The following is a 16,244-nucleotide window of genomic DNA, read 5'->3' on the forward strand; positions in this document are numbered from 1 at the left end:
TTGTAGAAATTGTTTTATAGTTCTGTCTGTCATGTTGCTACTTGCAGTCACTATTAAGTCTGTACCAACATTGAGATCATAATTCTCCTCATGTGCTCCAGGAATATCGGGGAAATTTGGAGTCATGGTTTGTAAAAAAAAAACCTGGAAATGGTGCACAGCCATCTTCACATTGTCTCAAAGTGAAATGTGGCTGGCAATGAAATCTGACAATAGGTTGGAGAGGAAGCTGTGATCAGACTGTAGACAAACTACACAGCCCACTGGAGAATGCTTCAAGCCACCAGGACATGAGGCAGGAATGCTCCAGCCATCCTACAGTACGTTGGGCAGTCTGGGAGGGATGATCAAATGTGATTCAGTTGTCTTTATTGCTGCTCAAATGTTGGAATTTAATGCCTGAATTTACCAGAATTAGAAGGGAGTCAATCTTACTATTTGACACAAATGTTACTTTGAGCTGTTTCAGGCACCATAAAGTTTTACTTAGATCTACTCAGACATGGGTATTCGCCTGCAAAAGAGCATGAAAGTCTGTGACATTGCAATATGAACGATGGCTGAGAACAAGTGAAATCAGAAGCCTTTACCCATACCTTTGCTAGCTGGTAAAGATGTAAAATCAATTAGAAATAAGCAGAGCAGTGACAAATCCCATTAGAAAAACTTAAGACAGGAACTCAGTTCAGTTTAAGTTATGATTAGAGTTTTTGCTAATTCACATGTGTTTGTACAAAAGAATAATTTCCAGACACTCAAGTAAATGCCTACCATGTTAAAAATAATCAAATTCAGCTTAAAAAAATATTTTATGCCTGGCTTTTGGTGCATTTTTTCCTTGTTTTTATACCATCTTTAAAACTTTCAAGTCAATGTAGTCATGAAGCAGAGTGATTATATGCTATAAAATTCAAGCAGATTACAAATAATCTACTCTCTGAAAGAAATAAGTTTCTCATTATTCTTCAAGGCTAGACAGAATGAGCAATAGCCATGTGGCAGCTTGTAACTAAATTACTGAATCACAGTTAGTAATCCTGTAGCTGATGTTGTCATGTTAAAAGCTAAATCAAATTTACCAAATTATTAAGAAAAAAAATGCAAGTTCCATGGTTTGATATGCTTAACAGTGGCTAATATAATTAAGACTGTAATAGATTTCAGTTACAAAACATGACAGGAAATAGGGAAGTACAATGAACGCTGAACAAAGGGCTATGCATAGCTCAGTCTGGAGCTCCTCAGAGATAAGTTACAAAGTTTAGGGAAGATCAACATGTCATGAAATTAGTTCCAAAGTGTTTTCTAGAAGCATTTGCATCTCTTCCTTGAAATTGCTTTGCTATCCTTTCTAGTTATAAAGAGTTCCGTCAACCATTCAGAGACTGGAAATACCCTTGTTAAGTGAATAAGCATAGGCTACCGAAAGTGAGTCAGCAAAGCAAATAGTTTTCAGGATGAAAAACAGCCACAGAAGTCTTTCACAAACAATTTAATACACATCAAAGGTGTTTATGAATAAAAGAGGGCTCTGTTGACTACTTTTTTTGTCGTACTTTGCCTAGATGTTTTCTGTAATGTAATTAGGCAGAGAAAGAAAACCGTATGGTAGTGTGTGGATCATCAAGCCCTCAATGAGAACTGTGCACAGGTTGATTGTTCATACTGTAGAGGTGTGTGCAGAATGATACTGGAGGGTTGTATGATGCTGGAGGGGAGGAAGGGAGGAAGATTATAAAACATGAGAGGGATTTCAACTACATTGGGGAAAAATAATGATGAGCAGAAGCAGAAAGGTGTGCAGTGTTCAGCCAGAATCAAGCAAAGCAACGTAGCAAAGTGCCCACCATGATAGTCTTTTTCTGATGGAAGAGAAAAAAGTGCAAAAGGAACAGCTCTTACCACTTTGCTAAGCGTTACATATTCCAACAGAGCATCCACAGTACGGGTAAAAAGAAAATGATAGCACTACACAGATGGCTTTTTCATAGGATCAGTGGCTGTTCTTGCTATAACTCAACATGAATAGACTTGCCAACCAATAAATGAGACTTACACATTTATACTGGACACTAACCATAAAAGATTATCTACACCTAGGTGACAGTAAAAATTCAATGATTTTACCTCCACTGAAAAGTATATATATGAGCTAGATTTTTATGTTACAGATTAGAAGTCTTGAAAAGTACAAAGAGGAACAGAAGCACTTGTTGGATTAAAGATGGACTGATCCTTCAGTCTTCCCAGAAAGGTGCCTTTATCAGAGGAGGGAGAGAGCAAGACACTGAAGAGGAGTTTGAGAATATCTTCAAGGTAATCGGGAAGCTGTCAGCACAATAAGGAAGAGGGCTGAAAGTATACAACTGTTATATGATTTGCTGCAATGGGAAAACATCTTTTGCCTTAAAACGGAGGCTTAGAGCAGTTCTTGGATAGGCTAGACATGCTAAGAATCATATTGGGGATGACAGAAGTGGAATTGTTAGCACATATGATGAACTTCGAATCCTCAAAAGAACTGAAAATGTAAAAAGGCAAGTTTTCCATTACCTGAAAGGAGAAAAATATAGGGGGATGTAGGTGCTGCCAAATATTTTCTATGCTAGATGACCCAGCAGGATTCTGGCAAGACCCTCTCAAAATACAAAGCACATATCTGTGCATGTTCAACACAGTCTTTGGGAGACACAATTTCTGCAGGGTGTGATTTGGGTTGTGTTTAGCATTCCATGTGTTTCACAAAGAGAGTGTGGTGAATTTTGGAGGTTGAGAGGGTAAGAAGTCCTGCATATCATCTTGACCTGGTGAGAAACAGCAGAAGACCATGACCAGATCCTCAGACATCTTAAGAAGGTGCTCATGTTACATGAGTAAAACTGAAAAAATACAAATACAGATTCTTTGCAGTGTAAAAAGAGTAGGGAGAGATATTAAAGCAGTAAGCCACAATGACAGATGGCAGGGTGGTCAGAAAAACACCAATATTCCTGCCCCAAGAGACGAGGAAGCCACAGAGAGATTCCTTGGACCAGTGTAGCGCATAGGAAAGCTTGCAACTAGCTCATGTACTTGAAATAGCAGCTGTAGATCACAGTCATGCAGAGTGTGACAGATCAACAAACACCTTCAATGGAAGAAGGCTCAGAGAAAGTAGTTGAGGGTGATGTGCTCATGAAGCTCAGAAAAGAATGTAGGAAGTGACCACCGAAAGACATCCAGAAGAGATAGAATGCAAACTTGCAATAGCTGGCAAAGCTCAAGGAGTTAATGAAAGAGTCTGAAGCCCCAGAAGACTATGACAGTAAATGCAAAAACAGGTTGTCCACAGATGCCTCTGAGGAGGGTATCGGTATGGCTTTCCTGTACCAGTGTGGTCAGGGTTGGAGACCAGTAGCTTATATGACACACACATCAACAAAAACAGAGCGTCAGCATGTTCAAATAGAGAAGGCAGCTTTGGCTGCAGTCCACAGGTGTAAAATTTCACTTCTTTATTTATGGAAGGCCAGCATTAGCTGAACTGACCATAAAAACCTTCCTAACGTTGCCAAAAGGGACCCGGTAACTTCTCATGTTGTACAATACATATATTTCTTTTTTAGGTACAGGAGTACAATTTGAAGATTAAAGACAAGTCTGGGAGAGATTCAGTGGTTTCAGAGAGGTTTTAGAACATTGAATCAAAAAACAGTGGATCAAAGTTCAGAACTAGATATCATATATGATATTTGGTTTAAAATAAAACTAAGTAAAAACAAAAACGTGGTAGCTCTCAGATGAAACACTAACTCTGACTGCTAGAGCTACAGCTGCAGATACTCTTCAAACTACTAGTTGAGAATGTCTAGGAGAGCCCTCTGCTAGCCCTCTGTTTGAGGGTAAGATCTCATTACAAGGTGGAATTTTGTTTACAGGTGTGAGGTTGTGGAGTCCTAATGTACCATAGGAAAAAAATCCATGCCATTAAAAAGTATAAAAGAGCAAGGAGACATTTCCCCTGGCAAAACAATAATTTCTGCATGGGGAAAAGTAATCACATGTTTATTTGTGTTATCTGCAGAAACACTTTGTACTTGTTCTGGACTACTGTTCTAACCAACATAAGATACGCTTAGTGTATGCTGCGACAACTTAAGCAGCCATCAAATCTCATTTTCTTTTACGTGGCAGTGAGGTGTAATAAATTAATGCCAATCTGTGGCCATGAGTTCAAGCAGTTGCAAGTGAATTTGGGGTTTGATATGAACTACTAATTACTGTTATTCCTAATACAACAGATAGGTGGGAAACGGTGTAAAAATAATTAAAGAAAGCTTAGTCAGACTGATCCATATTTAGCTGTGTTAAATTGGAGATTGTCAGCATGGATTGTCACCCTCTGATGTTTTGCTGACTAGAAAACGAAAGCCAAGAATGGCACAAACAATTAGAAGCTGATGTCAGAGATACTAGAGACCTGCCAAAGTGAAAAAAAAATATCAAATAAGAGGGAAAAAAAAAAAAAAAAGAGAATGGTGGGATTCATGGTGTTGGAAACTGCCTCCACTTCTTGGAAATGATGCGTTAATCCATGATGATATGGGGTCATCACCTGTGATGAGCTGAATCTATGAAAGGACAGTAGTCACCTTATCCAGTTCCCAAACAGAGTGAGGTATAGAGCACCAGGCAACAGCAGCAGCAGTCTGAGGTGTCATACCCCTTAGATTTGGAATCACTACAACAAAAGAGTTGACTGTCTCCTGAGACCAACATCACTGACATCCTGGTTAAACTTGCAGAGCCAAGTTTGAGTGCAAAGAACTTTGCCTCTGTTAATCAGCTTAGCTAACATGTTCATCATAGTATTTTTAATTATGCGTTCTATTAATGATGGGATTTAAGTCTTGTTTTCAACTTATGGCTTAGAAGGGAGTATGTGGTATTGAATGACACAAGGAAAAACTGCACTTTCAAGTCAGAGAGTCCAGGCTGTGCACTAAAGAAACACTGGTTGCTGTCGTGTACAGCTCTTGGGAACACACCCAGAATAAAGGTCTTGCATGTGGCTCCCAAACTAGGCAATGAATCAGGGACTTGGATGCAACAGTGGCATGGCACACAGGAATGAGCAAAGGCTAGCTAGATTTTGTGGATAACCGCTGGTGCCGGGTGCTGTACATACGGTTTCACCAAGCATCGGGCCCTGGTGGATCCCAGAAGAGTAGGCAGGAGGATGCCCTTTGTTACGGGACAGCAGCCACTAGATGACTTTGAAAAGGCCATCCAAGAGACATGCGGATATCTCTGGGATGTGGCTCATTCTGTGGTTCGGTGACACATGAGCTTTAGAAACATCAGTGGCTCTTTCATCATGAAACTTCATGTTCTTGAGCTTTTTCAGGCACTAAAATGGCTTTAGAAGTCTGTCGCCTTCTGCAGCTGCAGCCGGGATCTCTTCCGTATTCTCAGCCTCTGTTTTGTGGGGCATTGCAGTGCACTGAAGCTTGGCCTTTGGTTGGTGGGGTGCCTTGTGACTACTTTCCACAAGAAAGTCCTGCTGACTACTGCTCTGCTGGTGTCTTCTCACATCTCACAAGTAGGATGTTCAGCAGCTGTGAAGACTGCAAGAAAGAACCAGAGGGGCTGGACCAGGCACTTCAGAGGCAAACACTGGAGTGGGAAGCACGGCAGAGTTTGAGCATGAAAGCTGGGGAGAACGGAGGTCAAAGTCTAGACGTTTGGGAGCAAAGGTTCACTTCGAATAGAGAAGGGGCCCTGGTGGCCTCTAAAATTACCATAAATGTCTGTTTACAGGAAGTGGTTGAACAGAACAGACCAAGTTAGGGCACCCGAGGGCCTTTAAAACTTAGAGAAATCCTGTGTTTATGAGGTAGAGGGGAATTGGTCAGAGCTGGGAACATTGGAAAGCTGTTGGTGAATGGACTGGCTTCAGCCAACGAAAGCTCTGGGAAAGCAGGGCTCAGCTGACACATGCCTCTGCAGATGGCAATGCAGAGCAGTGTCCACACTGCAGAGCATATGCAATCTATGGGCAGCTTAATCTGCTTGCAAAATAAATGGAAAAATATCCCCACAGGGGAAACCTTATATATACTCAGGAGGCTCATTCCTGTTGTAGTTCGTGCTCCCTGAGCTGTTGAGCTTGTTCTTTTGAGCGCCTGAACAGCAGTGATCTAATACAAAAGGTCTTACCAAGTTGTCTGACTCTTTGCTCTCTTCAGCCATCATATGGCTAAATGAGACTGGGGAAAAGAAGGGAGGGGGGAAGAAGAAAAGCAAAGCAGAAGAAAAATGGGGCTCCCAATTACTGGCACGCACATCTCCACACAGACTAAGCAGCAAGGGCTCACAGTTAGCAAACTGCTCATTAGAGCCAAGGCATTAAGTCATTTCTCCAGGGAAGAATAAAACTGAACTCAGAGTCCAAAACTCTGCCAGAAAATGCAGGGTAGGGGGAGGGGAGGATGAGTGGCTCAAAGAAAGAGAGTAAAAAGGAGGCATAGGAGAAAAAAATACTGAGAAGAGAAAATGAATGGATGGTGGGTAAGCCAGGAGAATGAAGGGGTTGAGGGGAAGAGAAGGAAACAAAGGCAAGCAGAAATGAGAGCAGCTGAGCTGTGGGATAACTACGGTGTTAAAATGCTCGGTAATTTTTCAGACCACATTCTCTCTAGGCTGTGGTGTAAACAGTTAAACAGGGAGCAATTTCTGCCCTGATGGAGAAAACAGCAAGTGCTTAAGCAGCTTTGTAGCTACAGGCTCTGTCGGCGCTCTGGATCTTGTCTCAGCATTGCCCACTCACTCAAGCCTCCAAAGCAACTTTTTGAAGCAATGTAACAACAAAGACATGTGCAGCCCTGATTTGCTTCAGGACACATCACAGACTTGCCTTTCTGGGAACTCTGGCTCCCTGTGAGTGGCTCAATGGTCCTAATAGCAGCCCTACAGCACCGGATTCCCTGATTCCCTTCTTTACATCTTCAGCGGTTTTTCTCTTGAATGGCATGAAGGTGTAAGTTAGTTGAGAATCAGGCTCACCGTGTTTTGCCTTTCACTAGAGCCTCCATCTGGCAATCCCAAAGCATTCTTGAGAGGTGAAACCACCTAACTGGCTAGCTATCATGGTGACTGCATTGAAGTTGGAACTGTGTGGATAGGTGACGTGTGCCATCCACCGTCACCTAGCTATTCAAACAAAACTGGAACAAGGCTTCTTGCTTTGCTATTATCAGTCACAAGAAAAACTTTAGACCCAGAGTAAATGTGTGCATCAAGTGGGACCTTCAAAACCCACGTAAGTGGTGATGTTAGGTTACTGTATCTGTATCCCCTGGAGTATGCCCACACACATGGGTTAACAGGAAAGGGATTGTTTTGCAAAGCAAGCAGAATACAGAAGAGGCTGTAAATTCATACATGGATAGGGAGTATTTTATTCTTAGGAACCCAGCAAAAGTAAATGTTCTCTGCTAAGGGGAATAGGTATTTTGCGAAGGAAGAAACGTCATTTTAGGCTTTTCTAAGATCTCCACCCTTGGAGATTTTCAAAATATAGCTGGACAAGGTTTTGAGCAATCTAATATATCTTTGCACCCATGCAGCTGCTTACTGTCTACTCCAGAATGATGGTAAACCAGGTCCTTGCATCTTTGTGTGAGGGCAAAGTCAAACTGTTATGGCTGAAGTCACTGGAAAAGTAATTTTAACTAATCTGCCTGTTCTACATTGCAGCAGGTTAGCTCTGGTTAATGTTATGCCAGATGAGCTCTACCAGAAGTTTGGTTGAAGGAAATGGGTTTGATAATGTGTTCAGCTTATTCACCTATGTCCTAAAGACATCTGCCTGCTTGGCCAACCAGTGGTTGAGCCATCATCTCTGGAGATATTTAAAAGATGTGTAGATGTGGCGCTTAGGGACATGGTTTAGTGGTGGACTTGGCAGTGTTAGGTTTGCGGTTGCACTCAGTGATCTTAAAGGTCTTTTCCAACCTAAATGATTCTATGATTCTATGCCTGACTGTATCTGTTATCCAAAAGAAGTCTAAGAAGTCTAAGTAGTATATTCTGGATGAGTGGCTATGAATGGGGAAATGAGAATTTGGTTAACAATAATTATACAATTTAAAAATAATTTGTTGTATATTTCAAAAGGAACATGATATTTTGCATTGTGCTTAACTTCTGATGAGCTCTGGCAGAGCCTGGGGTTTGGGTTTGTGTGAGGTTTGCACTTTATTCTTGTGTGAATTGCATTTAGTACGTGTCTGGTAATAGAGCAAGACATTAAGCTGGTATGGATGTTTTAAATGAATCTTCCTTGGAAAATACTGGTAAACAATGATAACTCTAAAGAAGGAACTGCTATGAGAAATCCCTAACTTAAAGAAGTTATTGAAGTTGTGTAGGATTTTCCGTCTTCTGATCAGCCAGTACGTGATTTTTGCCTCAGGTTGTTTTCAAGCTAAGTGGCCTATAATTCCACACCACATGTACTCTTCAAGCATTGGCACAACACTAATATTTTCCAGTTCATTGGAGCTTCTTTGTCCTTCCAAGATGCATTAAAAGTTATGATAGCACCGAACAATGGTGTTGACCCTGTAGTGGAGACCCAGTCCCAAGTTCTGACTGTACTTTAGTCATGTACTGAGAAGTTATTATTTGCCTGTGTATATTAACATGACTCTCAAACCGCCGTAACCTAGACCAGAGGTACCAACCTTAAACACAGTGATTGAAGCTTTTTGTAATCTTGGGGGTCACCCTTTCAGCTCATGTTGGAACCACCTTATGAGGTCTCCATTTTTTTTAAGATGAGATCATTACATGTAAGCAGGTAAACAGGTTCAGGATGGGCAGCAAGACTCCCTGAAGTCTCCCATGTTCTAAAGGAAGGCATATGCAATACACAGATCTTATGCTGTCCTTATCCTCAAAATGTGGGATCAATAGGATTGTTTCTGGAAACTCCAGCTCTGGAGGCCAGACAAGCCAAATGATGTGTGATTGGAAAAGGGTAAAACTTGCCAACCTCATTTTAATTCCAGGTTTAGGAGACATTTGCAGGCAGACCTGGGAAGAAAGAAACTAGTACTAGTCTTCCTGACTCATCTTCTGCAACAAGCTAGAAAGAAAAGCAGGGTAGAAAGAAAAAAAGGAGGTCTGAGAAATCCCAACTTATTTATATTTTTCGTTGGCACAAGCCACCCTTGCTTAGCATGGGCCAGGCTGCTGCTATGGGACCCTGCTAGGAGCTCAGGGGCTCATGGCACACATGAGGCAATGGAAAAGCAGCAGGCAGGGACTAGAAATGGCTGAACTTTATTTTTCCAAAGTGAAGATCTTTGGTGGGCTGCAGATTACATTGGAAATCAGACCCTACACCCCAGGATCCTGCAGCTGTCCCTCTCCCCTCTAATTTTTCTCTGTCAGATTTCAGTTCTATAATTAACCGCAAGGCCTTAGTGATACTATGTGAAAGTGTGTGTGTGTGTGTGCCTGGGCTTCCTCACCCCAGTGGGCCTAATCCTCTGCAGAAGATTGACAGGTTCACATGGAGAGTAACTTTTTAACTAATTCACTTCTAAATACTCCTTTTGCTCTCTCTTCCCTTTACTGCCCTCTTCCCTTCAGGCTGCAAAGGGCATTGTGGTGCCGGGGAGATGGCAGGAGTTGGCTCCTCTGCTGTCCCACAGCTGTACTGAGGAACCTTGGCACTGACCTGAGGCACCCCAGTGCAGTCCCTGTTGGGGCGTCCCTCACTGCTCCCACAATGCTCTTCACAGCTGTCCAGGAAAGGGGTGCTCAGGGGCAGCTAAGAGCTCCAGGATAAGATTCAGATGCTGGAGCAGAAGAAGATGGAGTTAATTTCTCATCCTTTCTTTGATGCACTCAAGCCCAAGCTGCACTATGGCCAGGTCTGAATATCTTCTAAGCATGCCTGTGAGACAGAGCTTAGCAGTACTGCGTTCATAAATGCTTTGGGGTTTTTTCTCTTTCTAGTTGTGATAAAAAAGGTTTGGAGGAGACCTTTGCTGAAGTGTTGGCAGCGTATCAATACCCCGATCCATATGTGTGGCAATATCTGCTGGTTTCTTCTTCAAAGCCCTGCCAGTGGAGTCTCTGCACTGAACTGGTGGCCGTCATCCCAGTCCACATCCATGCACTCCTTTGTATTAGCCACAGTACAGATACCCAGCCATGGTGCTTACTGATGTGCTCCTTTCTCTAACTGAGCCAGGTTTCTTGGAGCAGGCCTCAGTATTTTTCTGGGATCAAACAATGTCAGATTAGAGCATGTTGGATATGAAGGGCTCTGACTTGGCAGTGATTTACCAAGACCTTGAAGCAGGCAAGGGGAAAAATACCTGAAGGCCAAAGCACACTTCTCTCACTCATGTGAGGAGCTATGTCTGGGGCAACACACTAATCTTCCATATTCCTTGTCTCAGCAATTCCATTACAGTCACTCGGTATTTAAACACCAAGAGGAAAGGGGAGAGCATTATTTGGCCCAAAAAAGAAAATAAACAGGATTTTTTTAAAAAGAAGACCTCATAGTATTTCAAATTATAGTGTCCACAGAAATAGTAGGAAGACACCAAACTACTACTGCAGATTGTTTCATGAAGGAAAAGGTGGTTTAAACCATGCTTGCATGGACCTGGCTTTGTTGAGGTTAATATGTGAGCTAGCAGGAGTACAGGAAATTCTAGCTCATAAAAGGACTGTCTTAGCAGTCCTACAGGAGAGGAAAAACTTTGGAGGAGTCTATAAGAAGATCACGTGATGTCTCAGTGCATGGTAACACACAGCCACAGATTCCTACAACCCTTATCACAGGTTCCTACAAACTGCAAACTCTGCTAAGTATTGCAGCCCCATTTCGTCTGTGCAAAAATGAGGCACAGTGATTACATCTGTGATACAGCTTGCATTTTTGGTGGTTTTAATAGTACTACACTGAGCTACTGCTGCTGCTGTAGCATGGACTATTCTTAACTGACTAATATTTGTTCATTTTTTTAAACAAAAAATAAAGCAACAGTTCTTTACTACCTTGAATTAGCACCACATAAACCACATTATTACCGGATCAGAATTGACGGTTTACATGGATTGGTTGATTATAAATCCCACTTTTGTCTACACCAGTATAACATGCAATATAGCCAGGGCCAGGGTCACCCTGGAACCTGCTGCTGGTTCTTTTTTCTGTCTTTGCTGCTGCAGTGACAAGTATAAGACAGGTAGTAGACAGAAAAGAGTGCAGATCCAGAGACCATGTTTTGCCAGGCTACATAAGACTTCTTTGAGTGAAAGCTCCCTGCCACTGGAAAGCCAGAGAGTGACTTGGAATAGCTTGGTCTCTCTGGCAAGGCAAGAAACCACAGGATTATTTTTTTGGTGTGTGATGGTTTTAATTTAAATGAATCATATGCATGCCTAATCCAATCTAATCTGTCTGGGTTCTTATATCCCATTAATCACTGACTTGTATTAGCACCTTGTGCTGTCATCTCTGCTGCTGCAGAAAGCTGCTGAGACCACCATCTCATTGCCGGCATTCTGATGACTTGTCACTGGATTTTGCGTAAGCAACAAAACACCTAAGAAGCCGAAATCATTCCCCATTGCAATGCTTCAGAGGAACAATACAGGCAAGAGCTGATCTAAGCTAATGGTCTTGAGCGCGAGTGACAGACACCACAAAAACATGCCATAAATCCCTTATTTCTTGGACGTTTTCACAAAACTGCATCACCTAAAAACAGTGTTATTTTTTTAAAAACAAGTTGACTTCCAATTGATCTCTTCATTTTGTATTATAAATCTTGTTTAAGAGTACATGTTTTAAACCAGTTTTATTAAAAAACAAAAGGAGACAAATAACTAAAAAATAAGTAATGAAATAATCTAGGACACATGGAGAAATGCTACGGATTATTTCATAGTTAACTGTCCCCCCACAAAGAGATTGGGAGCACAACAGGTTTAAACTTCTTAAAAGATCAGCTTTTATTAGATCAATAATCTGGGTCGTCTCAACTGTTGAACTGAATGCTTCAGGACTCTTTCACAGGCTTAAAATTTTATGAAGTCATCATCCAGGCCAGGGTCCACCTCAAGGAGGTAGATTGCCCTGAATCAAAATTGACTCCTTCCATTTCAGTTGTTATTTTTCACTCTCTGACCTCAATCACTTGCAAAATTTAAGCTACTACTATGAGCTATTGCCCAGAGGTGGAGACACTTCAGTGGTACATGAAGATCTTGTCTTTTTTAGTTCATTTTCCACAAGCTCCAAGACAAGCTACTTCAGGCCTTTGCAATCGTGAATCTTTGCAGCATATACCTTTTTCAAAATCTTTTCTTCTTTGTTCAGGGCTCCAACATATGCACAGTCACACAACTCTCCCAGGCCCAGTACTGGGAACATGAGATGGTTGGATCAGTCACTGCTGGTCAGTTATGAAGAGTTCACGGTCTGAGGTATGCTTGGGCAAAGCATCCATTGAACAATTTCAGACAAGAAAGAAATTAGTAGAAATCCCAGTCCGTCTGCAGACAATTTAGAAATAGAAATAATTTTTGAATTAATTAGTCTGGCTAGCTTTAATCACAAAAAGAGTGTGAAGGCATGGGTCTGTACAAAGCAAAAAGGCATGTACCATGTTACCTTAAAGTATGACTGAGCATCTGACTACATTTGTAATCTTGACATAGACCTCCAAAAAAAAATCAAATTAGGAATAAACAAATACAACAACAATTTAAACCTTATAGAAAATCAAAAGCTCCTTGTCATTAAATGTAACATTGTGGTTTGAGTTGAAATGTTTAAACTGTATTCTTAGTGTAGCTGGTAATCAGTTTAGAGTATATACTGTAAGAGTTTTCTTGAAATCTAAATCCAGCAGTTGCATCTTGGTTAGCTATAGCATCTATATTGTGATGTATTCAGCATGTAAATTACAGTTTTGCATGGGCAGGTCACAGGGGTATCTCGTAGGTACAGTGTTTATGTTGCATATTGAAGGTCACTTTGGATGTGACTGAAAATTACTTCCATGAAAGACAGATGTATCTGGCCATTTAGAAACAGTGAAGGGTTAAAAGCTGTTCCCTTGAACTTATTTCTGATATTGGTACGGGGTTGAAAATGCCAGCTCACTGACTGATGGGTTCACATGGGGCGACCTTCGCATTAGCAACGCGACTCTGGTTGCTGGGTAAACACAGGCAGATGGATCCAGCTCCAGTGATTTTCAGCAATGACGGATGGCGAAGGTATTTCTGATCCACATCACACCCTGCAGATCCCGTGAAAATGACCTGGCACAGGGCAGAAAGTATTAGATTCGGGTGACAAATAATTACCTGACATCAGCTGAGACTTCTTCAGAAAGGTTATGCTGCAAATAACCAGCTTTTACATAACTTTGTTTTCATGAAGTGATAGAAAGTCACATATATACAACTTATTTATTTGAAAAAATGTAATCCAGTCAGTGACTGACAAAAACTGCCCCTTGGGAATACATACTGGAGTAACTGTATTTCAGCACTGCATAGGGTTCAAGGTGGTTTTGGAGGGGTTTTGTTTGTTTGTTTAAAGCACGCATGTTTTTCTTTGTTGCCATTGTTGATGTTATGTGTACTTTTTCAGTGGCAAGAATTAGCATTCAGACAAGACATTTACTCAGAGCCATTGTGGTTTCATGAGTCTTTGCTTTTCAAGGACTTCAGTTCAAAAGTTCTTGAGTTTTATTCCTTCTTCTCTTTTCCTGAGTCTGGTGCTTCAGCAGTGAAACCAGCAATTTAAATAGGTGTGTGCTAAATAAATACTTGTCTGAGCTTCAGTCCTTTGTTTTCAAGAAGTAGCTTGTTTGTATATAAAAAACCCAGGGGCAGGCACATGTTGAGAAGGCTACAAATGCTTTATGCCTCTCCTTAGCTGATCGGTGTCCCTTCCTCATGATAACATCCTCAAAATGTGCAGTGTGTGAGTGCATGTATTTCTGTGGTGAGTTAAAATGACTGTTTGCACCTTCTGTGCTGTGTTTACCATTCCTGCCAGGATAATCCGGTGTGGTTGTATCTGATAGGACATCAATAACAAGACTAGGAGTTGGTATGTGTCATCTCCCCAAGATGGAGTGTCTTGTTTCTCTGCCTGTGTCGTGCTGTAAAGCTTCTGTCACTATTTAAACCTTCTTCACTAGACAGCAAACTTTCAGGGTGGCCCAAAGTTCTCCCCTTGTCTGTATGGTGAAGCCATTCTCCTGGTTTACAACACAAAGGGGAACAAATTAGCATAGAAGCAATGACTATAATGTAAGTTTCTGGACTAGTTGAGGAAAAGAAGAATTGTCATGACTGTGCCCATAAACAAGGAAACCTTACAATTTCTTTTTCCTTCTGGAGGGGATTACCCCTAGGCTTTTAATCAGACTTGGCCATTTATGCAAAATTTGGCACAAACCAACAAGGTTTTATGTAGTTCTGTAATCATGCTTACAGGCTTTTTTCCTAATATTTTTTACTATAATTTGTTAATCTTTCCTCTCACCATTTTTCATTTCAATTCTCCTATATCATTAGTCATCAGTTGTTGTTATCTCCTTCTTGGCTTATTTTTTTCCTTTCTCTCTATTTCTCTTTCTTTTCTTTCTTTCTTTCTTTCTTTCTTTCTTTCTTTCTTTCTTTCTTTCTTTCTTTCTTTCTTTCTGCCTGCCTGCCTGCCTGCCTGCCTGCCTGCCAACCCTGAAACTGGCTTACTTTTCTCTCAGTAAACCATACTGCTCTATCGGCACCCTACATCTCTGGTGTGTTTTCCCTTTTTGGCCTGTGGCACTCTTTTCACCATCAAACTTTACTGCAATTGATTTTCAGCCCTCTCCTTCATATCCACATGCTTGTCTCCACCAGGTAGGGATCCAGCTAAAAAATGCCAGAGGTAGTTCAGGAAATAAATGTTGGGTAGAGCTTGCTACAGACAGCAGACACATTCAATTGTAGTACACCAGGACCTCCCACACTGGCTTCCTGCAAAGGTGCAAGATTGGGAAAGAACTTCAGCAAGAAGCTCCACAGGGATCCACACTAGTGGGGAAGGGGTGGCTGTGCCACTTGTCCCTGCATAGAGGAGCTTCTGGAGCAATGATATGCAATGCCAAGCATTACCCTGGGGTTTCAAGACAAATGGTCCTTCCAGGAGCTCCCCAAACAGCCAGGCTGGATGTTGCCCTTTCTCTAGCCTCAGTGCAGGATATGGTTTATTAATCACAGGCAGATGAAATATGAGGCAATTTTTTCCTAATTTTATCTATATAATTAACTTTATTTCCTTTAAAATAGCAAACTGAAGATTGGGACACATTTATTGAGTCCTGCAAGCTCTAACAATGAGTTCTTTAATGCAGACCTTGAGTATTGTGTGCTCCAAAGAATAAATCCTGATGTTTGGAAAGGGCATATCAAACATAGATGGTGTTGTCTGAAGCTGTTTTTTGAGTATGAATGATGGTATTTACCCAGGGCTGTGTGGCAGGGGCACTCTGGTTTCACAAAGCTGTTTGTAGTCTGAAAAATTCAGCTGAGTTTTGTTTAGTGGCATCTAGTCGGAATAATCAGAAAAGCAGTGTGATGCTGGAGGGTAGTCATAACCAAAACGGATCCAGCTGTCAACACAGTGGAGAGACCTTTAATTTTGCAGGCCTTAAGCTAAAGGCCAGAGCGAGCAGCTGACTCAGTGGTGCATGTCATTCCCCATGTGTGGAGCTGAAGGAGGGTGCAGTGGCCTTGGGACTCTGTGCTCACACCACTGCAGCAAACCTGGCAGAGACAGCATGGTCCACACCAGTGCTGTGTCAGGGAGTCGGAGCAGAGCAGGAGCAGATCACAGGTCTCTCTCAAGGCCGAGGCTGCAGGGTCTTGTAGGGCTTAGTGCTGCTCTTCTGGTTACATGGCCCTATCCTGTGCAGGGTCACACCACACCATCCCAGCCACTCCCCCTGCAAATTTAAACTCATTTCTAGTTCACTGTCACCTGCAATGCTCCTTCCCACATGAGCAGATCAACAGCTAGTGTGCAGCATATGTGGACTGCTTATCTTTCCTCTTCATAGTGTGGACCATGTGCATGTGGGAGAGTAGCACGCACTGTCTAGGGAACTGACCTAGGCAGCTGTGTCATTTATAGGTCCTTTCCATTGCAAAGAGAGTGCACCACCTCC

The sequence above is a fragment of the Leptosomus discolor genome, chromosome 1 (genome assembly GCF_034619465.1).
Source record: "Leptosomus discolor isolate bLepDis1 chromosome 1, bLepDis1.hap2, whole genome shotgun sequence".
Lineage (NCBI taxonomy): Eukaryota > Metazoa > Chordata > Aves > Leptosomiformes > Leptosomidae > Leptosomus > Leptosomus discolor.